The 27,435-nt window shown below is 41.8% G+C and overlaps 1 long non-coding RNA gene across 1 annotated transcript in view; it reads left to right on the top strand.

Moving 5' to 3' along the window:
* The first annotated feature begins 22,630 nt into the window (after positions 1-22,630).
* Positions 22,631-27,435, top strand: part of LOC131091895 (uncharacterized) — an 11,407-nt gene continuing 6,602 nt past the window's right edge. Inside the window, exons 1-2 of the long non-coding RNA XR_009115438.1 lie at positions 22,631-22,842; positions 23,558-23,690. This is a non-coding gene — a long non-coding RNA (uncharacterized LOC131091895). The remainder of the gene's footprint in view (positions 22,843-23,557; positions 23,691-27,435) is intronic.

Below are 27,435 nucleotides of genomic sequence, written 5' to 3'. Positions count from 1 at the left end.
CACATTTGTGCCTTCTCTCACCCATGCTTTCTCCTCACCACCATCCCAAAGACACACAAAACTGAAGACTGAAATAATTCAGGGGAAAAAAAAACCTGTGAGACTTGGCACATGTAAATTTTGCTGCCTGACTTCACCATCACTGATTACAGCTGACGGAGAGTTAATAAAAGAGCAAAGCTGGCTGTCAGAGCAGATTAGTGTGTGTAAAGGACAAGACAAAAGAATAATGCCGTCATTATTATTTATGGTCATTAACTGGGTTGAGTCCACTTCTACACTACCCTACCTGAGCAGTAAAAATGATCATCTAAACATGAAATACTACATTTAGAGTTAAAACACTAGCATTTTGCCTGCGCGTTGGCTTGATCTCTTTTATACGGAGGTATTTGATTCTGGAATTAGCCAGCGCGGGTAACACAGATTTAGTTAATGTGAGTAAGAAATCCATGGGATTTTTGACCTTAACAAAGAAGGAGCAGATAAAAGCTCACTGCCTCCTTGTCAAAAACAATTGAAAGGCAGGCACTGTGGGAAGGACAGGGGAAGCAATGGTGGAGCACAACAGACAGAACAATGGAGGTGGAAATATCAAATACAAGCGAGGAAAGGGCATCCAAGAGGCAGGAAAAATGGGAGCATGTGGGGAGCAGGATTCTGGGTGGAAGACTCTGGTGGCAGGGACTTGAGAAAAAGTGAAATGACAGAGATAAAACAGGGCTGCTTTGAGCAACAGATGAATTCCAAGACAGATAGATACTGTGAAAGTGGTGTTCTGGCTGGAAGAGAGAATGAAGATGACTGGGGGAGAGGAGGAAAATCAGAGGAGCAGAAGCCTAAAGCCTGAGGCAAAACATGGTAGAATATCTCACAGAAAGCACCACTGAGAAGCATCAGGAATAGAACAACAGCCTTTGGGAGCCTGTGTCCAGAGGAAAGCAAGGCAGTGTCAGATGCTACTGCTGTAGCAGTCGCTGTGTATCTCTGGTCAGAGTAGGTGTGGGAAGTCCTAACTACAGGTTGGAAAGTACAACTTTCCTGATCCGGTACTCCAGGAGCACTCCAAATCCCTTAGATGGTTGAAAACTGCATCAGCCCTTGCTGTCTGCCCATATCTGCTGCCTCTTATCTTATTTGTTCCTTTTTGTTTCTTTCAAATAAGATCCCAGGGCTTTTCACCTACAAGACCTGAGCTGAAAACACTGACAAACTCTTTTTTTGTCCTTGTCTGGCAGGGTAATTAATTCAGCCATGGCTCATTGTCAACAAGAATGTCCATCAGACCTATGCAGACTACAGGCCATGGGACAGGACATCCTGTCATGCACACCTTGAAACCCCTTCTCATCACAGGGCAGATTGGTATTCACCATGTGACTGCAGCCACTCTTGCTTGGTTTTAGTCATGTACTTCATGGGACAGGGCTGAAACAGGGTTCAACTCACCCACTGGTGACCCTTAACATTTAGTCCACATAGTTATATTTAAAAAGCCCTGACTTTGAGAGAAAAGGGAGAAATGGGGAAAAAATACATTCTTTAATGGATTTTAATGTACAGTCTATCCATATTCTTATACATACAATGACACCCTAATTCAGAGGTTGTCTGCTTAGTGTTATCCCTGAAGAAAAATGGGGGCTTTTCCTGTTCTTTAAACTAGAAAAAAAAACGTGATTTTTCAACACTCATTGCAATGTTGCAATTTGTAATACCTGTATTACAGGTCTAAACAGAGAAACTGCAGCTGCTGATAAATGGACTAGCACCTCGACGGGAGTTCTCAATAGCAGACCCCTGTGTTGGTCTGTTCATTTATTCATTTCCAAGAGAATAAGCTGTTTGTTTAGACCTAGAGAGATTATATGGCTCTACCTGTGTGAAACTGTCTTTACCCAGGGCAGCTACTGTTGCTGCAGGAGAGCAGTCAGATTCACACTACACTCTCCCCAGTGCCAGAGAGGAAGATGCCATCTTATCTTCATCAACAGGCTCCAGATTTTGAGATTGCATCCTTCTAAGGAGAGTCTGAGTAGGAGAATTAAGACATAATTTTTCATGTAAGCAGAATCATTCACTGTACTTTTCTTATAGCTTTGTCCATTTGGGATAAAGAAATCCTGTGCTTTGGCAGATTTAGTTTGGATGATATTTCTGTTCTGATGTATAATCGGGTTCTAATCATACTTTACATTCTTACTTATTTTCTTTATGTATACTTTTAAATGACAATGATACCATGAATTAGCATCCCTCACGCTATAGTCAGAAACATGATGCAGTCACAGAAGCTTAGCCAGTGACAGAGAAAGCTCAGTGGTGACATTCACTGCCATACCAGGAGCAGCACAGGGAGACATCAGGACACTAAAATACCAATATCTACAGGTACTCTTTCCTACAGACTGCCTCCTTCCTGAATAGCTAAGAAGACAAGGCAGCTGTGAAGAGGACATGACAGCTGTGGACCATCTTAACAAAGGATGGAGTAATTTCATTCTTTGTGATAAAGAAGAACGGAATAGATGGCTTTCACTAATGCAGAGATGATAGTACAAAAGATGTTCAAACAGAAACCTGGATTCTTTTTACTTCCCTAACTATTTTCATCCTCACTTACTTGGGCAGTTTTAATTCTGAAGAACATGCAAAGCTTGAAGAGCAATGTATCATATTTAAAATTCAGTTTTTCAGATCCAAATATGCTACAGGAGCAAACCTTAGTATACTGCTGATATCAAGTACCAAGCCTAACTTCAAGTCCAGTCCTGTCTTCCAATTCAGCATTGCCCATACTCCCTATGCTGAGCCCCAGAGGAAACCACAAGTTTTCATTAAGGATGAAGCCTTTTTAAGGATGAGGCAAGTAAAGGAAATACTCAATTATGTTTTCAGATATTTTGAACAATCTGCCTAAACAACTTGCTCCTGCCAGTGGAAACTGAGGAAAGATGCTTTGCAGTTTAATCTACCTAAAAAGCTTTACAAATCTGACAACAGATGATGATGGCACCCTCGAGGGTGGAGTTTCACATTTTCTTGATATCTTAGATCTGAAATTCAGCAAGCTAAAGGAATGAATGTATTAAGAATTAGTTTTTCATAATCTTACTGCAACATTTACTAAGGTTTTTAGTGAAATTTGCCAATTTTTAATGTGTATTCACTGCTACAGGAACAAATTGGAAGGGCCAAGAGACAGTCCTTTTTATTGATAAAACATGTCTTTATAAAGTGTGACTGTACCTTTTAAAAGAATGCCTCAACAAGGCATTATTCAAAAGCAGTTAAAGGCCATTGACCATAACTTTGGCAGACCAGTGATGGCATTCTGAAATCTTTCTCAAGGAAATTACGGGTCTAAGGCATGAAACACACATAAGGCTAAGCACATATTGGACACCTTTGCAGAAACAGTGTGCTCCAAAGCGTGAATTCAGTGTTAGCATTTTGTAGGCACAGTTCAATACACAGAGACTAAACCTTCATAGATCCTATGAGTAAAAGCAAATCCAGCACTCTTTCATCCTATGGCAATAACACATTACTCTCTTTTCTAAGGAAAACTTTCATAACCCATCAACTACCAGACTGGATGGACATCAGCTGAGTCACCACGGCATTCATCCCTTGGTTGCTTTCATTCTTCAGCCATATTTTACACAGCAGTTCAAACTGGGTTTTTTCCAAAGAAAAACAACTATGACAGAGGGAAATGTAATCAACTTATAGTTTCACAAACACATCTCAAGGCTTTTCAGTAAAATTTGGCTTCTGTGCAAGCTCACAGTACAATGACTAGATGGAGTTCTTCTTTTGAAGTTTTGTTTAAGAAAATTCTCCCAGGCTAAGACCCAGTAAGTTACAGTTTAGCCTGGAGCAAATTTTTACAACCAAGTTATAAACCCCTGGAATAGGAGTTCATAATGGAAACAGCTGCTCAGTCCTCACTATAGCGGGTGCAAGTATAATAAAAGCTGCAGGAGCTCACATTAACAATGGCGTCCCCTTACACTCTTTCCTGTTACCCATCCATTAAACAAGCAACACTACTTAATAGAAGGAAAGGCAACAGGCTTTCCTCTTTTACCTACAACCCTGCTTCTTCCCCTCAATAACTAGCTAAGCAATTTATAGGTGACAAAGAGTACACTCCCCAACACCCAGGTCTCTTTCAGCAAGGCACGCTTAGAGTAGGCTCTCCAACACCAACATCACACACCAGTGACACAACACTGTAGTTCATTCCAGGCAAGTACTTCATATTATAGGATGCACAAATATTGCACATGACACACACCTGACAGCTTGATACTTGTGCTGGGCAATTCCCACTAAATCTCACCCCCAGCATAGTTCTTAATTCCTTTAACCCTCCCTCTCTGGATGATATTTGCAGCACTTTCATACACAGTTCCTAGAATCACAGAAAGGTTTGGGTTGGAAGAGACCATAAATATCATCTGGTTCCGATTTGACTGTCTGACTGAGCAGGGACACCTTCCAACAGACCAGGTTGCTCAAAGCCTCATCCAATCTGGCCTTGAACACTGCCAGGGATGGGGCATGCACAGTTTCTCTGAGCAGTCTGTTCCAGTGTCTTACCACCTTCATAATAGAGAATTTCTTACTAATATCTCATCTGAACCTACCTGTCAGTTTAAAGCCATTGACCCTTGCCTCTCTTTCCATTTTGGATGTAGCTTCAGAGGATTATAAAAGCCAAGGAAATGCACTGCAGACTGTGGGTAGGCAAAGAGCCCTGCACTATGATCAGGTTGCTTTCTTTCCCTAAGATGGCCCTTAGTTTTCCACACACTGCTTTTTCTGCCTTGTCTCCTATTTTCAGCAGGTTATGAAAATAATTATTCTGGAGTTCCTGTACTCCTCTGGGACACTGGTTACCCAAGCTGCAGGTTCTGAGTGTGAAATACAGTAACAGTTATGGGACAACCCCTGACACCACCTCCCAAGCGGGGATGACACCGGGCTAAAAGGCTACACAAAGTGGGTATCAAAAACCCAGCAGGAGTTCACAATGACAGCAGCACCTCTTTGGACATGTTTTTTCCTTTCTATTAACTAGCAGGATTTTTTTGCCTAGTATTTACCAGTGAGCAGCATATTAAGCATATTGTGGCTCCCAGTGACACAATAGGACTGTCCCCACATATCCCAAACATTTCACAGCCAAAGCACCTGTGCAGCCAGGTATTGGAATCTGTGCAAAGGACAAACCCAAAGCTGTCTATAGAAGTTTACTTTTCAATGCAGCTAGGCTCAGGAGAGAGCTATCAATAATATTGATTTGCAACAGAAATGTTGTTAGAAAGCAGGCAACTTGAAAGAAAGGAGAAGCACTGCCTCCACAAGAAAGGAGAAGGGAGAGATCAAAGGTTGGGATGCTAGACAGAACTTGAAAAAAGCATAATGTTTGCTCTTATTTCCTGTATCCATGTAGGGACTGTCACAGAAAAGGACACAAATCTCATCTTCATAGACACAGTCTATCTGCAAATAGGCACCTCAGCCTAGTTAGAGGCAAGAACAGTGTGGCTACAGGTTTGTTAAAATTATTCTTCCTATCAAAAATAAACCTTGTCTTCTGTGACTCACAAACCAGTAGCCTTCCAGACTCACAGTCACTACCTGCAGGAATTACACATAAGGCCTGCTTAAACAATATTTTTTCTATAAATAAGGAAAGTATAAATTTTCCATCTTGGTACTGGCAGTTGTGTCTTGTTTACATATGACATCAATATAGCTAAAGGATTCTCTCCTCTGCATGTGATCAAGCAAGAAAAAGTATAGTTCTTAATATTGACTACTTAATTAAGAAACAAATCCACCTTTGAAGTCAAGTGAATGTAGGAAAGAAATATTATGGGAAGTGGTTTCGGTATCAAGTATTTTCACAAGAAGCCTGAAGAAAACACAAACATCATGAGGGCACATGTTAAAGAGGATGGGGCCAGACTTTATCTAGGGGTGAGCAATGACAAGACAAGGGGCAGTGTGCACAAAATAAAACATGAGAACTTTCATCTCAATATGAGAAAAAAATTCTTTGTGGGAACAGAGCGCTGGAACAGGCTTCCCAGAGAGGTTGTAGAGTCTCTTCCTGTGGAGATACTCAAAACCTTGGATATGTGCCTCTGTAACCTTCCTAAATGGTAGCAAGCTGCAGTGTTTATGATTGTTTAAATTATGGTGGAGCCATACAAAATCTCTGGCAGAAGAGCTCTTGTCCTGAAGACTTAACAATGCCAGCAAGGCTCCTTCCCGTCGTATCATGTACCAATTTTGTTTCTCACGCCAGACTTTGCCAGTCCCATCACCATATTGTACAATCTAATAATACATGAAATGCCAGCAGAGAACAGTTCTCTTGTAGGTTAGGGACTAACATTGCTGGTTTTGGTGACTGCAGCTCACTGCAACACACCCACTTGTTTCCTTCTAATGACCCCAAGCACCATGTCTGGGCACCATCCTCAGAATTCACGTTAGACAAAGACCACATTTTCCAAAGGCAAAGAAGGCCTGCCCTCCCCAGCAGAAATGTGGAGGCAGAAGCTCCTCTGACTTCTCCCAGGACAGACAAGGCCAAGTCATGGTCCTGGTGCCCTTCCCTGTTCGTGTGGTCCCCTCCTGGCTCAGAGGGCAACTAGAACAGGGAGGACTTGCCTACATAGCTGATAGCATGCATTCTCACTAGCTTTTTATGAACATCAAGGTTATTAATCCTATGTCTTCATTTTGATCAGACCGGCTTTCCCCCTCCACAGAGGCAGTTGTGCATACTAGTAGGAAAAACACAGGACTTCTCACAGCTCCTGTCAGTTTCAAAAGAACAAAAATGATGCCTCATCCAAGCTGGCATAGAAAACCATGGCTTTTTATAGATGGTTGATGGGTTACTATGTAAATTACACTGAAATCTAACAGAGCAAATTACTGACTGTCATCATTAATGGCAAAGTATTCAACAGCAAAAGACTATCACCTTGAATTAATGCCATGAGTTAATATTTTTAAATACGGTATATTTCATACATAGATATGATCATTTTCCCTAGACAGACATCTAAAAGCGAGGTGCTTGGCTCCTTCTACAGTTAAAAAGAAGCCCTATTATAAAGCTTGATAGAATGCCTCCTTTTGAGCCTGTGTTTGCCCAGAAAAGTTCACAGAAACCTACTTTTCATAGGGAAAAGCCCATGGGCCCCAGGAAGAAAAGCTGAAATTCTCTCAAACTGCATTTTTAAGGATGAGCAAGCAAGCTCCCTGGCAAGCTAACCAATAGCGGTAGATATCTGTGGCTTTAAAAGAACTTTTTCTCAATGGTAAGCTTTTTTCCCCTACTAATTTAGGTAGCAGTAAACAGAAAACACAAGAAGACATGCTCACCCTTCAAACTAGACACATCAGACATAACAAAAAAAAAAAAAAGGCTCTTTTATTCCTAACTGACAAAAGAGACAGAAAGAGAGTATTCTAAGAAAATTGATAAAATCTGCGAGATAGGTGGCAAATTAGGCCCAAAAATCCTGCCAGGTAAGTGACTTCTGCAACTGCACAAAATGAGCCTAAGGCTGAACTCTCCATCCACGTCTCCAAGCAGCCCAAACTCTGATGATCCCATCAGCCACCCCCCTGGTTAACAACAAAAATACTCCTTTCAGAAGAAATACTGTGCCATTTGCCTGATCAGGCTGCATGCAGCCACACAACTCAGCTGTCAAAGACTGAGCACTTACAGCAAACCACTGGCAATTAACTCAAGGAGTAAAGGAGGAATTAAGCTGCTGTTAAATCCAACAGCACAAATGCAGGAGAAAATCATAACCTCATTGCAGATGCTCTATTAGCCAGCAAGGACTCTGAACTTGCCCAAGTGTGTTATTCAGTCAGCCTACTGCTTTAAACAAAAATGAGCTGTTTTCTACCATAACGCAGCAAATATCAAGAGGACCTGATCTGGAGTGATGCTGAAGACCTGATGGCCAGCTACTCTCTGTGGAAAGAGTGTGAACATTGTACCTCTGGATTTGGCCAGTGATACAGACCTGATGAGACATACAGCACAAGACAAGAAATTGCTTTGTTTTCTAAAGCAGAAAAGGGGAAAGAAAAAAGGGGATTTTTTTTCCTGTTTTTAGGCAGACCAATAGCTAACGAGTAACCAGTTGGACTGATTCTTTAAATGCTTCCATAGGTGTTTTGATGCAGCATTCAGTGTAAAATGGCATTCTAAAACCTATGGCAACCTCTTCATGTTGCTGTTTAAACCACAAGAGAACATGAGCATTTGCCTACACCTTCTCTAGACAGTAGACTACTGCAGAATCTTTCTGTATGCTAAACCAAATGTAAAGGCTCATTCCAGGAGTTAGACATTTACTCAAGTTTTACTACTTAAACCACTTAAACTGAAATGCTTGCAGCCTCAAATTTAAATAGCAAAATTCCTCTGGAAGTTTCAATGAGAGAGCACAAGATTACAAATGCTTAGTCCAACATTTTATATAATACAGGAATTTCCTCTACAGTCTCAGGTGTAGAAATGATTTCCAGAGTTTGTTTGTTCAAAGAAAATCTTGAGAAAAAATTTCATTTGTTTGACAGTGTGGTAAACCACAAGCATGCTTTTCACAAATTATTTTGAAAACCTGCATTAGTAGCTCGCATATTACCAAATCAAGATAATTAGAAACAACATCTAGTAGTTTTGATAACTCCCCAGCCAGTTTAAAATAAAATTACTCATTGATGTGATTTGCTGTCTGATTTTTGTTCTAAAACGTAAGGTGTTCCACAGAAAACTGAGAAGGCATAAAACCCTCTCGGAAGACGCCAGCCAGCTGGCAACACAAAGTTGGAATATCTGCAGTTAGCCCAGACCTCTAACATCTTAACACCATCTTGTAGGGCACAAAATACAAACATGTACATACATGTTTAAAGATATCATCTTTCCCAAGCAGCATTTGAAAAACCTCCCATCCACGAGCTATTGCTGATGGTGTTTTGATGGTTTGTGTCTCACTAACAAAAAAACATTTAAGTTCTTCACACATTTTATTTTCAAGTGTTTATAGTCAAGTTACATGAAGATTTTCTCTTTGGTATTTTATTCCATACCATTTCCTTAAAATTCCGTTTGTCTCTTAGGCAATATTTTACTCCAATGAGAAGCACAGCCAGCTGTCCAATGTCAGTGGACTTCTCCTACAGATCAGATAAGCACATGTGACCCTTAGCAACAGTTTTGCCAGTAAGTGTTCTAAATACATGGAAATTATATATTAGGGGTGCTCAACTTGAAGAATTACTAAATCCATAATACTATTTCTTCTTAGCAACTCACTCTGCAGAAAAACTCTCTGAATTTCTCCTTACCAATCACATCATTATCATAATGAATTCATGTCCTAAAGACATTGCATTAAAGGAGCAGCTTGAGCTGAATTCACAGATTTTGCACAATACTAATCCACTCGTAAGACTCAGCCTTATGCTCAAAATATTCATTTTGAGTGAAGCCTCGAGGACAGGTGTTATTCCCAGCTCAAACCACTGCTTCTCCCATTTTTACCCTCTCTTCTGGACACTTCCTGAGATGTCCTGTGATTCAAGATCACCTGCTCAGTTACAGCTTACTGAACATCCTGAGTAATCCCAGGTACGCTTCCAATGTGTGCAATTAACTCTGTAGCCTTTCTCAGGCATAACTGGATAGGGGTAATAGCCAAAACAGCCCACAAGCAATGCCCTGTGATACAAGTACCCCAAAGTCCTGCAAGAGAGAAACAAACGCACAGTACCATATGAAAAAGTGCATTCATCACAAGCTTAACCCGAAGTGTGAAATCACACATTTGTGCACCTAAATCTCTTTAGCTGGTAAACATCATGGTCTGAAACTACACGTGACATATGGCTGCAACATGCTTGAAAAAGGCTGCCAAAAGTGGGGCTGTTTGAGAAAGCAGGTCACCATCCTTTGCATTCTGCTGCCTCACTAGTACCAGTGTCGCTCACAACCCAGGCAACAGGAACTTACACTGGCTCAGTAAAAATACTGCCCAGAACAACCTGCTCACTATGAGACTGACACGCCAAAAAGCACCAAAAATCCACAGAAAGAAACCTCAGACATTCCCCCACACCTCCCCACATGTGAAATGCTCTGCTCTTTCATATCTTTTTCTGGGGGGGCCACATGTCATCATGATATTTTCTGAAAAATCCCTTTGCCAGGATTTTTCTCCTGAGAAGCTGAGAAGCCTCAGAGGAAAAGAAACACAATAATTATCTGCTGCTGTGGAATGCAATAGGTACATCTTTGATTGGTTCATGTTGGTTGTTTCTAATTAATGGCCAATCACAGTCAGCTGGCTCAGACTCTGAGAGTCACGAGTTTTTGTTATCATTCCTTTCTATTCCTTGCTAGCCTTCTGATGAAATCCTTTCTTCTACTCTTTTAGTATAGCTTTAATATTTTCTTTTAATAGAATATATATCATAAAATAATAAATCAGCCTTCTGAAACATGGAGTCAAGATTCTCATGTCTTCCCTCATCCTGGGACCCCTGTGAACGCCACCACAGCCGCGCATCCTCAGATTTCCCTGCCGTGTTCGCTCCCGCCCGCCTCCCCGGTTCATCGGCCGCTGCAGGGCATCTGCGGAGCGGTGGTACGTGCTGCCCTGCCAGCAGGGCACTGATGACACCCACCTCCCCAGCTCCTTCCCTCCTGACCCAGACACAGCTGCTGGCAACCTCAAACAATGTCTGGCAGAAATTGGTTTCTGGAAGAAGGCCAGCTGGCTGCTGCTCAACCTGGACAAGGCAGAAATAATGCTAATCAGCAGGGGGAAGTGCTTGGAGGACCTGTTGAAATCCATAAGTGCTCCATCAGCTGAGGGCATTTATCTGGCCATCATCCTAAGCAGTGTTCAGTGCAACCACCAGATTGAGATTTAACTTCCTCACAAAGTCACCAAAAGATTTGCTCACTCTTGGTTAAATGCCTGCTTCACTTAGAAATACCTCAACAGCTTTCCTTTGAGTTTGACTGTGAAAACTGCAATAGGAGCCTAGATAGATGGCCAGGAGTGCCCCTTCTGGTCCTCTTCTGGATAACAAACCAAAACAACTGCAAGCCTGTTCTCCGGTGTCTTGCACATCCATCATTTTATAGCATAACTCATGTGGAAAAATTATAGTCACTTCTAAAAGTGACATTCACTGATGCTTTAGATAAAACTTTAAAAGCAATTTACACTCCACCTCAGGAAAGCAGCAGCAGCCTGGTTATCCTAAAAATCAAGCAATGTGACCAGATCTATTTTCCTCGATCTAGTCCAAGGATTTTAAGTAAAAGATGAGCAACATGCATTGGGACAGATGATCTCTTATTTAAGACAACTCATACTTCTCCATTCTATTCTTATAAGGGGCAAATAAAATTCCCAGCATTAAAATTCCCAGCATTTTGCAAGGGATAATAACTCAGTGACTCAATTTACTCATTCAGAAGCAAGACATTAATATTTTCAAACCCCAGAAGCAAGAACAGAAGTGACACCTAAGTCCATTACCACGGCATGAACAGTAGAATTGACAGTACTGTATTTTATCTTTGAACTGCACATCTGAAGCAGGCATTTGGGGTATCTTTCTAAGCCATGCTGATAGTTCAACTACTGCTAGAAACTTCTTTTTCTTTCACAGAATGGGCCAGGATGGAAGGGACCACAGTGGGTCATCTGGTCCAACCTCCCTTCTCAAGCAGTCATCCCAGAGCACATGGCACAGGATTGCATCCAGATGCTTCTTGAATATCTCCAGGGAGGAAGATTCCACAACCTCCCTGGGCAATCTGCTCCAGTGCACTGTCACTTGAACAGTAAAGAACTTCCTCATATTCAGGTGGAACTTTCTGTGCATCAGTTTCTGCCCATTGCCTCTTGTTCTATTGCTCAGCACCACTGAGAAGAGCCTGGGCCCATTCTCTTGGCACCCTCCCTTTAGACACTGATTGACACTGACAAAGTGTACTCTCAGTCCCTCTTCTTGAGGCTGAACAGGACCAGTTTCCTTAGGCTTTCCTCTTAAGAGAGAGGTTTCAGTCCCCTCACCCCCTTTGTTGCCCTCCACTGGGCCCTCTGAATCTCCTCTTTTGTGACCTGTTACTGGACCTGGGTTTACACCAGAGATACCTGACTCAACCTCTTCATTCAAGACAGCTACACATTAAACCAGTGTTGCTTGATCCATTTCCAGACCACAGTAAAGGCAGTAAAATCATAACAGGAGGCTCATTCCTAATGAGCAGTATTATTAGATGGTAAAGCTGCTCAGAACAATGCATTTTGCAAACATGAGGGAAGGGAAGGTAGTTTTATGAGCATGTTTTGTTTCCTTTCTATAGGTATCTTCCGTCAAACAATCAGCTTTACTTGTCTTTGTTGTCATCTTCAAATAGACAGTGCAGTAGGCCAGTGTTACAGGCAGAATTTTTATTTGCTGTTCATATTTGTTTAAAATATCTATTTAAAATAACTCACTGTTTCTACCCAGCTATGTTGAAAAAAAAAAAATCACTCCCCCCCAAAAAAAAAAACCAAAAAAAAAAAAAAAAACACAACAACAACAAAATACTAAGCTTCACAACTTCTAAGTCTCACAGGAATTTGGAGGCTGCTTTTTGGCCAAATTAGTTCTGGCCATATCCTTTTTACACTAAGCAGAGGCAATGACGCTGGTGAAAGAAGGCAGGTTATGCAAGGCTGAGAAGATATCTTCAGCACAGTGTGTATGGGACAGCAGTTCTCCAGGGTAACAGACAATAGCTTCATTTTAAAAGAAAAAGAAAAAAAAACACAAAGGAGAAAAGCTGTGGAAACAAATTAATTTGGAATATGTAAAAAAGGATTATGAAAGAAAGCACAAACTTTCCTTCTCTGCCAAAAGAAGCGATTTACTATGTGTACATCTTTGCCTTGTTACAGTTTATTATGGAGTTGGGTAGCTAAAAGAAAAAGAATTCAAATAAGGAGAGGCTACAAAAAGGCTGGCTCCTACTGTGAGCACAGGGGTGAGGAGAACATGGAATAATACATGAAAAAAGCTGCTCATTGCAACAAAGTGACTTGTTAAGCCTTCAAAGTCTGTCACCAGCGCTCCTCCAAGCAGTGTAACTGATTGCATGGCACATCGTGGGGGTTCAATGGTGTGTATTTCTGACTTGCCTTCTCTAAAAAGAAACACTACACAGCCAAAATACAACAACCTTCCACTCGTACCTACATGCTGTGAACACCAAGGAGCAAATCAAGTTGCCAAGTGTGGTACATGGCAGTATAACAAGGGGTCATGGGATGAAAGCAAGAAAGAGAACATTTTAGGCTGAATATCAGGGGGAAAAGACTTTTGTTGAACTGTGAAAATGCTACATGCCCACGTTAAAAATTAGCTAGACAAAGCACTAGAAATTACTTTGTATACAACAACTCTGCACTGGCAGAGAGATGGAGCAGAACTAATTGGCCTCTGCAAACCCTGACTTCTTATATCCTTCATAAAATACAGTCTACAACAGCTCTTAGATTTAACAAAGGCTTGCACTTAGAAGAGAAAATGAAACTGAGAAGGCAGAACATCTCCTTGCGAGCCTATTTCCACTGAGAGCAGCACAGCGTGGGAGGTGCAGTCGTTCAAGCGCTTTATGCTCTGGCTTAAGTCGAGGGAATCATTTACAGCAAAGAAACAGGAGGGATACCTTTTAGCATTTTTATCATGATGACTTTCTTAGCACATCACAGTCTGGGGAAAAAACAAAAACAAAACGTAATCTGCACATTTTCTTTGAGAAAAGAAAGAACTCACTCTGTCCATCTATTAAATCTTTTTTCCCTTCCCCATCTGTACATTAACCTAGGCCCAGTTTCACCAAACCCAAAAGAGGGGCTGATGTCATATGAAACATTGCATTCCTACACATTTCATAAAGTGCAACACCTGTGCAGGAGGGAAAGGCTCAGGTTAAGGTTTCCATTCAGTCACAACTCTGTCAGAATTCACTCTTTCTGACAACACCTGGCAAACCAGCAGCTGATGCATCCTGGCCAGCAGCGATGCAGCTCTAGGCTACCCACACCTCCTACCCAGTGCTACTGACCTGGGATGGCTTCAGAGGGACTTGGGAGAGGAAAAGACCTGCTCATATCCTCAAATCCCAGAACATACAGTGCAAACATATATATGCTCTCCATACTGACAGTGTTTACTTTATGGACATCCCTGGTAATAATCGGGGGATGAATTCTTGATTTCCACTGATTGCAATTTGTCACAAATACGGCAAGTAGATGTCATTGGTATGCAATTGGAAGCACATACTACATTAGGAAAAAGGGCCTGAATATCTATAACAGAGGTCATAAATAAAATGAACTAGAACATATGAGATGAAATTCCTTTCCCTGGTCATGTCAGAGGCATATGATTTCCATTAGTAAAAGGTACAATGTAAAACTTAGTACAGAGGAGCTAGCTGATTTTCCCTTGGCAGTCTTCTTCACTGTAGATCTTCAGAATTTGTTTGCATTTTGGTTAACGTTTTTCCAAAAAAAAAAAATATATATAAAATATGAGTGGTTTCAACTGCGCAGAACTGGTTCCTTTAGCTCCTTATGTGAAACTAGGAAGATGTGCTGCATCTTACATCAGCTGAAATTCAATTTTTCACAATTATCCAAACCAACAAAACTCAGCCTGCCTAATTCTCATGAACACACACAAGCACCTCCAACTAAGTTATAATTTGAGCAGATATTCTGCTCATCTGTTCTTGACAGCAGTACATGCCATGCAATTACCCTACAAAATAAAGCTTCTATCTGGTACACTTTGCACATGAATAAATAGTACAAGAGGTGAAAGAAATATGAATTATTCCTTAAAACTGCTGTTTGCAGGTGATAAAAAAGCATAATGCTGGTACCATTCCCCTGAAATCTTAAACCCAATCCCAAAAAAGCACTAGAGAAAAGATTCTGCTCCAAGTACCTACGTGCCCATGTTAAATTTAAGAATTGGTTTAAGTACCTTCCCTAGACCAAGGCCCTGAGCAAGTGAAATATGATTTTTCTATTTAAAATATTAAAAAGACACAGGCTGCCCAAGTGTTTTACATTTCTTTTTCCTTCTTGACTTCTAATTCATTTCTGACATAGTGTTTCCTTTCAGTCTCTCGTCCGTACCATAAATCTACCTGCAATGATTTTGTACAAGTCACACACTTTGCATGAAAATGGATCCCGGACCCTTCCCAGTCACAGGATGTGAGGTACAATGTCCATCATAAGTCATGTACAAAGTACAGTTTCAGTAACCAAAATCTCTCATTCAGACATTGCATCCCATTGTGCATCCCAGTGCATCACAGACAGCTGGAATTAATTCAGCTGCTTACTCTGGAGCAAATCACCAACTCCATGGAACATAAGCAGCCTAACATCAGGAGTAGATGAGATCAAAATTAGGCCCTCTTATATGCACCTTGCTTTGTAGAAGCGTTAATTAATTGTATTTATGGTCTTGGGGTCCCCATTATTAACAGAACTGAGATACCACAAATTGCAGTCACACACATACATCTTAGCAACTGGAAGAAAACATTTCAAATTTATTTTTAGAAAAAAATCCATCTAGTTTCACTTTTTTTTTTTTTCCCTCAAAGCTCACACAGAACTATCCAGTCTCTGCAAACGTGATCCAAAAACTAGCTGGGGAAAGCAGGAAGGTGCTAGCTAGGCACTGGATCAGGCAATAACCCAGCAGCTGACGCAGAGTTTCACAGCACTATCCTGGTTCTGCCTGATTGCCCACTGTGTCTCTCATCAGACACCTTGACACGCAGCTGTCACACCTCCACCAAATTATTCTGGAATCCCAGCTCAAGAAGATGGGACAGACATCTCTGGGTGCATAAAAGGTTTAGAGTGACACCCAGGATGAAGCTCGCCCCGTATTTTCTGTAATAGAGATGAACAGGAGGAAAAACTGAAGGAATAGTTTCTCCAGCTGTTGATGATAAGACCCTTAGTATATAAATGGCATGCTCACCACATGCTACTGGTGCAGGGCCCTTCATATTTTGTGAAGTAGGATAGCCAACTTAGACAACTCAGTAAACACTGCTGAGCAGATATCAACCTGTCAAAATCAGTTTTACTTATTTAAGATCATAACCCTTTTTTTACATCACTAGGAATTTCTGGGGAACTCTAAATCCCAGACCTTGGACAATACCTTCCTTTTCCAAACTCATTCGGTTTTTAATGATGCATTTTTTGTTGTTTTGGGTTGAGGTTTTTGGGGGTTGTTTGGGTTTTTGGGTTTTTTTGTTTACAGCTCTGCTCATCAAATCTGCACAGTGGTAACAATATGAAGAAAAGCCAGAGAAACAAACCAAGCTAATTGATAGCACAAGTATGTTTCACATAAACATTCATTATAAACAGTGGTACTGCTGAAGCTACTGCACTGGCCACAGACCCTACAGTTTAGTACCACTGACCTCAATAGCAGGCAGATGAAGAGCAGAACTGACATGTCAAGCATGAAGCTAGAGTAATTTGCACCCTTATGACCAGATCCTGAGCTGGCACACAGTGACCATAGCTTCCACAAGATCAATGGTATGAGGTCAATTTTTTTTCTAGCTCAGTCAACAACTTTTAATCTGAGCACCGCCAGGAAACCAGAGAAATCACTCAGCATTTGTTAAACTGCCAAATTAAAACTTACAAGTTGCAGGTTCTTTCATCTTGATACCCATGTTTAAATACACATTTCATATTACTAGAGCTGCAAGAAATTAAATTACTTCAGATCACAGTTATTTGGAGACTCTTTTCCCCTCACTGTTACTGACTCAGAGGGAACCTACTGAAACTTCCCAACGGAATTTGCACGCAGGGTTCAAATAAACATATATTCAATGCCTGTTTTACTCATAAAGAATAATACATCCTTTTCTGAGTGCATACATGGTGAAAATAATTTTCTTTTCCTCATGACTTTTCTGGAAGGAAAACTGGGATACCTCATACCCCCCAGAGTATCCTTGTCTTCCTTACAGTAGACAGGCTGTGCTATGGAAAGCTACTTGACATGTAGGGCAACTAAATCAGTGAAAGCACATTAACAAGATGGGTGTTTACTTTGTCTTCACCTTGAGGCAGGAGCTGTGCCAGCAAACACTGAATTAAGAACACATGACAGGTAAGACCTCTCCATCCACCTAAACATTCCCCTCTACCCCTGTGAGCTGCTCCACACTTCCCTGTCCTTCCATGTGTGTTCCAGCTTGTCTTTCACCATCTCTTTGTAGTTCCATGCCAGACCCCTGGCAGTTTCTGTCCCACGGCAGTTCTCCAGCACAACGCCCTGCTCGTCATCTCCTCTTTTGCATTGCTACACGTTATTGCTCCCCTGTTCAAAGGGACCCAGCCAGCACACAGCCACCAGCCCATAGTCACCAACCTGTCACTCAGCCACCACAAGTCACCCACCTGTCACTCAGCTTCCTTTCATCAGCACTCACTAAACATACTAGCGATGCGTATATGCAACAGCTGCAAACAAAAAATTTGCAACAAGACATATGCAGGGCAGTGAAAGCTTTCATTTCTTCTAATGGAATCATGTTAAAAGGCTAAATTTCCTCTGAATAAAATCTACAGACATTACAAAATCCACAAGAGATGGAAAAAAAGCGAGGGCACAGAAATGGCTGAGATGTAGAGAGACTGAACATGAAAACAAAAAATTTGCAAAATTAGGTTCAACTTGGAAAAAATACAATACACCTACGTTTTTTCTTAATAAAAAAAGAAAAAAACCTCCAGACCACACAAACCTAGAAAGCAGCAATGGGTAGGAGACTGAGGGTCAGTAACAGATAGTAAATTAGACATGAGTCCACAATGCAGTCTGACAGCAAAAAAGGTCACCACAATTTTGGGCTGCATATGCAGAGACAGCAAGTAACGGTTTTTATCTATATTGATCGGGTGCAGTCTACTATGGAAAAAACATGCTCAATTCTGTGTTTTGCGTAAACAAAAACTAATGGCAGTTTGGAGAGACTTCATAGAAAACAGCCACAGAATAGCTTGGAGGGCTAGCAGAACTAACCAAGGAAGATGAAAAGCTGGCAAAAATAAAAAAAAACCAAACCACAACAACAACAAAAATCCCCACAGACATTCTCTCACAAAGAAATTAGAACAATTCAAGAAGTTGACAAAAAGTTATTGCTGAGGATAAGCTAGGCAAACCTGCTCACTTTTGCACCAAAAGCAGTCAAGACTTAACTTTGAAAATTACCAAGTCTAACTTGGAAGTCTGTTAATATTGATGGGGCAATTATTTTCAGAACTGTTGCCCTGTGTGAATGCCCAGCTGCAGCCTGGTAATTGTTTCTGGTTCACACAATAGCTAAGAGAAGCTCAACAATGTGAAAGACTGGAAAGAAGATGTACCAAAGAAGATGCAAAACTTACTCAGCATTGCAAAAGGGAACATTAGTAAAACTTGGGGAAGAAAAATTAAGGAGTAGGCCTGGGCTTAACACTTGGGCAATATTCCTCAAGGCTGAGATCAATCAGTCAGGATGACCTTGTATCACCCAAAGGCCAAAATTCAATCTGACATAGGGGGTTCAAAGTCTTGAAGCTGCATTGGAAGATTCATTATTGAGCTGAGGTGGACAACCAAGGCCAGTGTGTTCTGAATGAGTGCCTCAAAATGACTGGTGCAAGTTCCTCCTCATAACATCCTCAGAGGTAGTATAGTCCTAATAGTAAAACCCTGAGAAAAGTGAAGATTTCTGGCAGTGTTAAAAGAGTTAACAGCACTTTCTGCTTCCCAGATTTCTGGGAACAGCTCAATCACGTCACACTCTCTGCTGATCAGAAAGCAGAAAAAGTCTTTACTTTTGACCAAGGTCCTGCAGGAATCCAAGCCTACAAGCCTGGGCTTTGCTTTGCACTGTCCTCATGGCTTCTGGCTGGGCTCAGGGTATGGGCTGAGCCTGCACCTCTCTGCAAATCCACTGCCTCATGAAACAGTGAAGTCAGTAAGCAACCATGCAAAAAGCATCTGTGTGAAGAGGGAAGGCAGGACAGAAAAAAAAATAAAAATCAATGCCTGAAGAAAGCATTGGCATCTCAATATGCCATTCAAAAGCAAACCCATCTTGATGTAGTGCAAGATAGCCAATGGAAGTAAAAGGACTGGTCTTTCTCAACATCCTATGCCATTTACAATTCATTTAGGCAATCAGTATATTTCAACACTCCTTTTAAACCCAAGCTGGAAGTGCTTAGTATTGAATTGGCACAAGTTTAAAAGAGGAAAAAAAGGAAAAAAGCAAAAGGCAGTACAATAACAAAAGAAATCCCAATCCATCTTTTGACTGAGGTGCATTGCCTTGCTAATTTTGCTGTAGAAAAACAAAGCAGTTGTGGACAGCTGATTAAAAGAAGCTGTTAATTTAGAATAACCTGTTTGCTAATTGCCTTCAACCTTGGTCAGTCGGTTTCTGCACTCTAAACCCTAAAGGTAGCTTGAAATGAATGTATCTAGGGAGTGAGGAGTAATTAGTGCAAGCAGGCAGCCATGGCTGGAAGACAGAGGTCTCAGTGAAGGGAGGAAAGGTCTAAACCAGTGCACACGCTCCTAGGAATTTGCCCTAGTGCTTTCTCCCTCTGCTCCCCCTCCTTTTCCCTTCTGCTGCTACAGGTGGAGCCCTCTGCCACAGCAGGGATGTCCCACTGCCCCTCAGGCACTCTGCCACCACCTGCAAAAAAAAAAAAAAAAAAAACCAAAAAAAAAAAAAAAAAAAAAACTTTGCAGGTTGGGTTTTTTTTTTGGCACAAACAGCAAAGTGAGCAAAGATCCTGCATGCAGCCATGCTGACTGCCTTCCCTCCCTAATCTGTCCCTCTCCTCGCTGGGAGCCATGGGAGACAGCTCACTGGGACCCACTGCACCACCCTCCTTTGCTAGAAAGCTTCCATGGACAAAAGATGCAGGTTTCCTGCCTCCAGCTTGTGAGTACTGGGGAAAATATCCCCCTGCATCCCAGAACCTCAAAACACAACCCATGTAGAAATACAGCTTCCACCAAGACCTCACAGACAAAGGATGATTTTCTGTTTTCCCAGCTTGCTGATCTCCTCTCACTGGGGTAAGGCTGCCCCATGACCACCTTCAGGGAGAGAGGCTGCAGAGGGAGTGGAAAGAAAAAGACTCTGGAAATTAGTCACTCGTTTTACAGGCTGCCTCCGCCTGGTTTGCCATGCGCTCAAAATAGAACAACAACTGACCTGTGAGTTATTTAAACATGAGTGTAACATTTAGAGGCACAAGGCAGGGCACACAGATTCTATCCTACTGATGTCTGCCTGACCCCCGCAAGTCCTCAGGTGACCCAGGCCCACACGGCCGCTGTGGCCACAGCTCCCTTCTGGCGTCCCCACTGCCTCCCTGGGTGCCAAGCAGAAACGTGGTGCTGGTTCACACTGTCCCAGGGGAAAAAATGTCTCCCTTAGGAGAGCAAGCAAGACTAACAGGAGCCTGGCTTGTTTCCTTATAATAAACATGGCATCATTCTTGATAGATTTCCATTCTGGAAGAAGCCTAGTGCATTCTCCTGCAACAGCGAAGCAGATGCACCTTGTTTAGAGGGAGCTGGGAGCCACAGCTCTGGAACAGAACTTCCAGCAAGCTGTATATGCAGGGACTCACCATGCTCCCAAGGGACAGGAAAGAAACCTGCGTTCAGGTGGGAGTTTGGCAACACAGTCCCTCACTTCTTTAACTCCACCCCTTGAATGTCAACCAATCCCAGCCCACTGTGTTCTGACTTTTAATCCTTATTAAAATCACAGAATCATGAAGGTTGGAAAAGACCTCTAAGATAATCAAGTCTGACCTTGGACTGATCACCACCACGCCAACTAAACCACAGCACTAATTGTCACATCCAGTCATTTCTTTAACACTTCCAGGAATGGTGACCCCATTATCTCCATGACCAGCCCATTCCAAAGTTTAACCACACTTTCAGGGCAAAAGCTCTTCCTGACCTCCAGCCTGAACCTCCCTTGCTGTGGCTTGGGTCTGTGTCCTGTCATCCTGTCACTGGTTGCCTGGAGGAGAGCCTGATCCCCACCTGGCTCCAACCTCCTTTCAGGCATTTGTAGAGAGCAATAAGGTCCCTACAGGCTCTTTTTCTCCAGTTTAAGCACCCTGCTCTCTCAGCTGCTCCTCATATGATTTAATCTCTAGCCCATTCACCAGCCTTGAGTTTGTGATTTGTATTGTAACAGCCTATGCCAAAACTGCATTTGGAAAGGAAAACAAACAAACAGAGACAAAAAACTTAATAAAAGCTGGTTTCTAGCTTATACCATACCTTAGTATAAAGTCATCCCAATAGGCAGAGATGGGATGCACACATATGTATACTTCAGCCAGCATCACACTCGGGTCCCCAGCAGGAGCACACAGTTTTGTTCCTTTTATTTTCCTCTTAAACACAGCATAGCTCTAGGTTATTGTTTCTCCAGGGACAAGCACATTCCTGTTCTCCCCATACTACTAAATCCAGTAGTGCCTTAAGAGGCTTTGTCTTAATAATTTTCATCACTGTTATTGATAGATGTATTGATATTGGAGGTGGCCAGGTCAGGTTGTAATGACTTTCTGAACTCATGAGTTATTTATGAGCACCCGTTAATCTGCATCACGTGGAATTGCTGAGTTACAACACACACCCTCTTGTAACCCCCATGTCCTCTCATGGAGAGCACAGGCTGCTCCTATTCAAAAGGGGTCCAATACACCAGTGAAATCCCAGCTGTACCACGACAACAGAGGCTTAGCACAAGCCAGCCCTTCACATTTGCCCCTTCACTGCTAACACCCAAGACTACCCTTTGCAAGGTGTTCTCCAGACATATTATGGTCACAACACCACCACAGGGAGAAGAAAAAAAAACTGGGCAAGAAAGGTGGATTTTTCCAATGCTGAAAGTATTTTCTTAGCAAAAAATATTTCTGAAAAAATTATACGTGACCCTAAAAGGAGCTTCCTGTATCTTCAAATCCACATTGTCAGAGAGCAGCCACTTCTCGTCCCGTTTGTTAGCTTCCAGGCTGAAGGGAGCAAACGTTGACTTCCATTTTAGAAGGGAGGCAAGCACCAGCAACTACCCCAGATTTCCATGACAACTGCAAACTCTCAACACATCTTCCGATTTTGTTGGTGATGTTTCTGTCTCTTGAGCCAATGCCAAGCTAACTCTAGCAGCAAAATTATCATGCAAAGGCATGTGGTCCATTAAAAATATGAGTCAGAGTTGCAGGGTGATGTCACATCAGCTGCCCCTGATGATAACTATCAAAAGTTAGCACAAGCTTCCAAATCACAAACGCCTTGGCTCTGATCCTATTTTAGTGAATCTGCTATTACGATTAAACCATCGCTGTAATTGGCACTGGAAGAGCATCGGCAGTCTGCTGTGGTCGCCTTCCCTGCAAAGAATGTTTGTGATGCTCATCTCTGAATGATGCATAGTGTCTGCCTGTATTCAGATTTAAAAAAGAATTTAAAAAAAGAATGCATGAACAGCAGGTAGACTGGTCAGCAGTGATTCAGTCCCTGGCAGCCATGATGAGAGCACCACTCAGCCCTGCTAGAGGTGGATATTTCTCCATTTCATTTCATGGCATTGCACCTACGTTACACCAGGTATGAAGTTTGACTTTCTATCTTTAATAAAATATGGTAACTGCCTTTCACTGACTACCAGCTTTTTTACAAGTGCTACACGCTCATTTGGGAAACAGCTGGAATGGCATTGTACTCCATAGTCAGATAGTGGGGAGAAGTCAGAGAAGGGGAAGAGACAGAGCAAGCAATGTGTCTTGTGTACTTAAATAGCTGGGTTGTCGGAGGAAAAAAAAAATCCCACATGCAGCAGCAAAAACCAACCAATGCCTAGGAGCCGGGGAGAGGGATTTACACACTTTACATTTTCTAATTTCCCTCTGGATAAGAATCGTGTAGTTTATCTAGCCTTTTAAGCTGTGGAAAAGGGGAGGAATATGGGGTTTTGAACACACTACCATTGCACGTGCCTGCATTACAAAACCTGTCTTTTTTTTCCCCCAAGCACAAACGGTAGATAAAATTTAAAAAATTAGGCTGGCATTGAGTATTGTGACACACGGGGCACTAAACGTTTGGGTGATTGGTGAATTTCTGAAATAGATTAGAAGTTAGCATGAGGCAAATGAAAATAACCTTCCCCTCCCCCCCACTACTAAATAAAGCACAGAAGGGAGAAAGGATGGGGGGCCAATCTTAGAGATTTCTCCTCCCCTTTTGTTGTCCCCCTCCCCTTTCCCGATATTGATATTGCTCTGCTTTTTGATCTCTGCACTTCTTTGTTTTGGCTTCACAGGTATCAAGGGAAAATGGCTAGCAGTGAGTTCTCTAGCTTTTCCTGCTCTACAGCCCCTCTGGCTTAGCCAGCTGGATCACACTGAATTAGTCAAGTACTTCATTATCTCCCTTCTCTGCACATTTAGCTCCAGGTAATAAAATGCCCAAACAAGAGAGCCAATGCCTTCTGCTGCACTGTCTGTGAAGTTTTGTTGTTTTGGCCAATTCTGCATATCAGCATTGTGCTATGGGAGGGCATCACTTTTCATCCCTTGCCTGCAGTGCTTCCCAATCTCCATTTAGTCACAGCAGTTAGCTAACCATGTAGCTGTTGATAACACAGCACAGTTTTGGAGCCCCTTAGCCTTCAGGAGGTCTGGGATTTCTCTTCCCAGTGTGGGCCTACAGGAGGAGAGGCAGCTAGCTGGGAGAGCCAGACCAATTACATGGTGAGGATGGATGCAGAGCTGCGGATGGTGAAAATTGCTCTTATTAGCAGCCAGTGGGGTAGGAGTTTTGCACTAGGGCATTTTCTGCAGTGGTGAACTGCTAGCCAGATATCTAGGTCAGGTAGAGAAAGCTGTAGAACAAAATCCAGGCAGTTGCTTCGTGCACCCTTCTATCGTGAGGCACTGTGCTACACAGAGGAAGGGAGTTTTTATTTTTATAGGTGGTGGTGGTTTTATTTTTTTTTCTCCTGACTCATTGAAATATAATGGCAGCTTCTCTTTTTCATTTGTATTCTTCAGAACAAACGCTTAAAATCCATTTTAATGTATTTTTTTAAATACATTCTTCTCCTCCCCCTGCTCCATGGGATTTTTTTTCCCCCCTAAGATGACCTTTAGTTAAAGCCATAAACTAGCTTGAGGCAATCTCTGGCAGCTCTGTCATGTGATGGGCAAAATGGGCCGTATTTAAATCACATGAAAAAGAACAGAAAGAATCTAGTTCACCTCTTCAGTGCTTAACCTTATTCACAATGGTCAGTGCTAAAAATCTCTGAAATGTTCTCTGTTTAGGGGAAGGCATGAGAAAAATACATGCTGGCAAAAAGTCTACCATACATAGAAATCTAAGTTTCGAGAAATCAGTTTTCCCTGTATGAATAAAAACAAAAAATGAAAGATAGGAGAAGATATGCAGTTCTTTTTTTTGCAGTCACCTTTCCCCCACCCTTGTTCCACCAAGTTCTCCAAATTTCTTGTCTGAGACATTCAGCCCAGAGGAAAGCGGGTAGGGAAGAAACATGTGAACCAAATTCCACACTAAGACACGTAGCGTTAAAGAAATTCAAATTCAGAGCACTATAAAAGCAGGGGAAAAAAGCTATATATGCATATTATAGATTTGATTCACAGCCTGCTGAAGTAAACAGCTGACTCTATTGATTTCAGTGATCTGTAGATCAGTCCTTAGCGACAAAGAGAAGGACCTCATAACAAAGGTCCAGACTGCAGCATTTAGATAAAAAAATTAACAGCAAAATACTGCTAAATTAATCCAACTTCTTTCGATTATTGATGTCCTACTGTTTTCTGCCTGAAACAACATACACGATGCATCATTCATTTATAAATTATTCATTCACAGTTATTTTGGCAGCAGCTTCTTTCCATTTATCAACTGATAAACGTACAGGAGATAAGAAGGGTAATTTTATAGCCCCTTGACATTTACCTTTGACACGATTTCCATATTTAATAAGGTAAAATACAAATGACATTTTGGGGATTCCAAAGTCCATGTTATAAAGCTTCACTTTGGCCTTTTTTGTATCCATGTCACTTGAGATGAGTGAACCAAGCACATACAAACCTCACGTGCACACAAGTCCCTCCGAGCTGGCTTTTCAAGTGTGATTTCAGCAGCCCTGAAATGTGCTTGCTGTGCCACCAAATTGCAGAGCCTCTTCACGGCTGCAGTGGGAAAGATTATGGTTGACTTCAGAGGTTTGGATAACTTCCAAAGAGCCACAGCTCTGGGGACTGTTGAAACCATGAGACATAGCCAGGTCAAGAATTTACTGTTGCCTGGCCTTGTTTCTAAAGATCTCATTCATATTCCCACACACAAAGCTTTTGGCCGTTTCAGATCTTTGCCCAATATGACTAAAATAGTCATTCCATATGCTCAGTGAAATTACATCTTATGAACCCTGAGGTTAAGATGGGGAAAATCAGGTTCCAGATATTCAAAAACTACATCTGTCTCACTGTCCATATTCATCTGGACCTTTGTAAGGTCTGCAACCCACTGGGCTGTGGTACCATAGCACATGACATGCGGTTGCCACACACCGGCAGAAGTGTGAGCCACTCCAAGGAAACAAAAAGCAAGTGGAATTATTTCCATCCTAGAAAAGAATGACAGAGCCTTTGAACAGCATCTGTCCTATTTTTCAGTCTAGCCTTTGAGACAATTAAAGACAGACTTCATTTATTTTTTTAAGAGGAAAATAAAAAAAAAAAAACCCACACTGTTTAAAACAGCAGAGCAGGAATAAATTATAACTGTACCATTAATCCCAAGATCTACAGAGACTACCAAAATCCTCCACACATGATAAAGTACCAAGAGACCACTGTGAAATTTGTATGCCACTTCTACAAGTCCTATAAGTATTGCACATTATGCATCTAGAAGTAATTACAGAACAGCCAATTAACTGTTGACTTGCTCTTGCCCTGTAATTCTAGACAGTATTCTTTGTGGAGTTGTTCTTTCAGGAGCAATATTATACAAGAGACATTAGCTGCCAGTTCGTACCTGCACGTACTTCAATAAAACCCACTACTGTTCACATGCAAGACACTGAGCTCTTTGCAATACCTAAAGGACACAAATGGGGAAACTTCAACTGACAGATTAAATTGGCCAGGATAGATTTCAGAGACAAAAGGAAACTTTTGGCAGCTGGGATCACAGCATAGTTTGATCATCAACATCATCCACAAGTGCCATCAAGATACAGGTTTTTAGAGGTCACATACACCCCAGCCCAATTCCCCTCTACAAGGTGTTTTTTCTCCACACTGTCCTTGAAAAGCCCAGCTAAGCAGTCTCATGTTATGTGATGGATGTTGGAATATGAAAGTTCAATTAGAAGCTGAGTTATGGTATAATTTTTTTGATAAGTGTCAACAGATTAATGTATTCTGCACTAAGGAAAACAGTTCAACAACATCCACCTGTTCTCAAAGACACATAGAGCTTCCACATTCATGGCTAGGATGGAGGAAATGGGAGCAAAAGTGGTGAGATGACCTTTCTGTCATCAAGCCACTATACATATAATTGAGGGGTTATTACTACTATTTATTCCAAAGAAAAACTAACAAAGCAGAACTCTAGAGGTCTGGGATAAGTGTTAAGGGTTTTTCAAAGTCAAATTCTTACATAAAACTTTACATTTGGGAGACTTCCTGCCATAGCTTTTGTGCTGGTGAAAGCTGCCGGACCAACAAGTCTGGAGGCAAAGATTTCCTGCCTCCTCAAGGAAAAGGGAAGTACCAAGAGAGCTGTGCACCTTTTCTGCAGCAGGGCACTGAGAAATTTGGGTCTAGAGGCAGAGATTACTGGGCAGGATGGGAAGCAGCAACCAAGGGCTGGAAGATACCACCCGGGTCACCTAGGATGTACATGTTAGAAGAATCCCCTACAAAACCACAGTTTCCCATGTACACCGCACACTATGCCACACCTGCAACACTTCTCCCTCCCTGTGCCCCATAATAAACTTCAGAGACTAACTACAAAAGACCAGGTGACTCAGAACAAAATTATCTTTTCCTGAAGTCCTTTCCTGTATTCTGTCCAGAGAGAGGTGATTTTCAGTCTAGTACACTATGGTTCATGCTTCCATATTTGTTGGTTTCTTAAGTAAGACTTAAGTTT

The sequence above is a fragment of the Melospiza georgiana genome, chromosome 1 (assembly GCF_028018845.1).
Source record: "Melospiza georgiana isolate bMelGeo1 chromosome 1, bMelGeo1.pri, whole genome shotgun sequence".
Lineage (NCBI taxonomy): Eukaryota > Metazoa > Chordata > Aves > Passeriformes > Passerellidae > Melospiza > Melospiza georgiana.
This window is presented reverse-complemented; position numbering and strand designations above follow the sequence as displayed.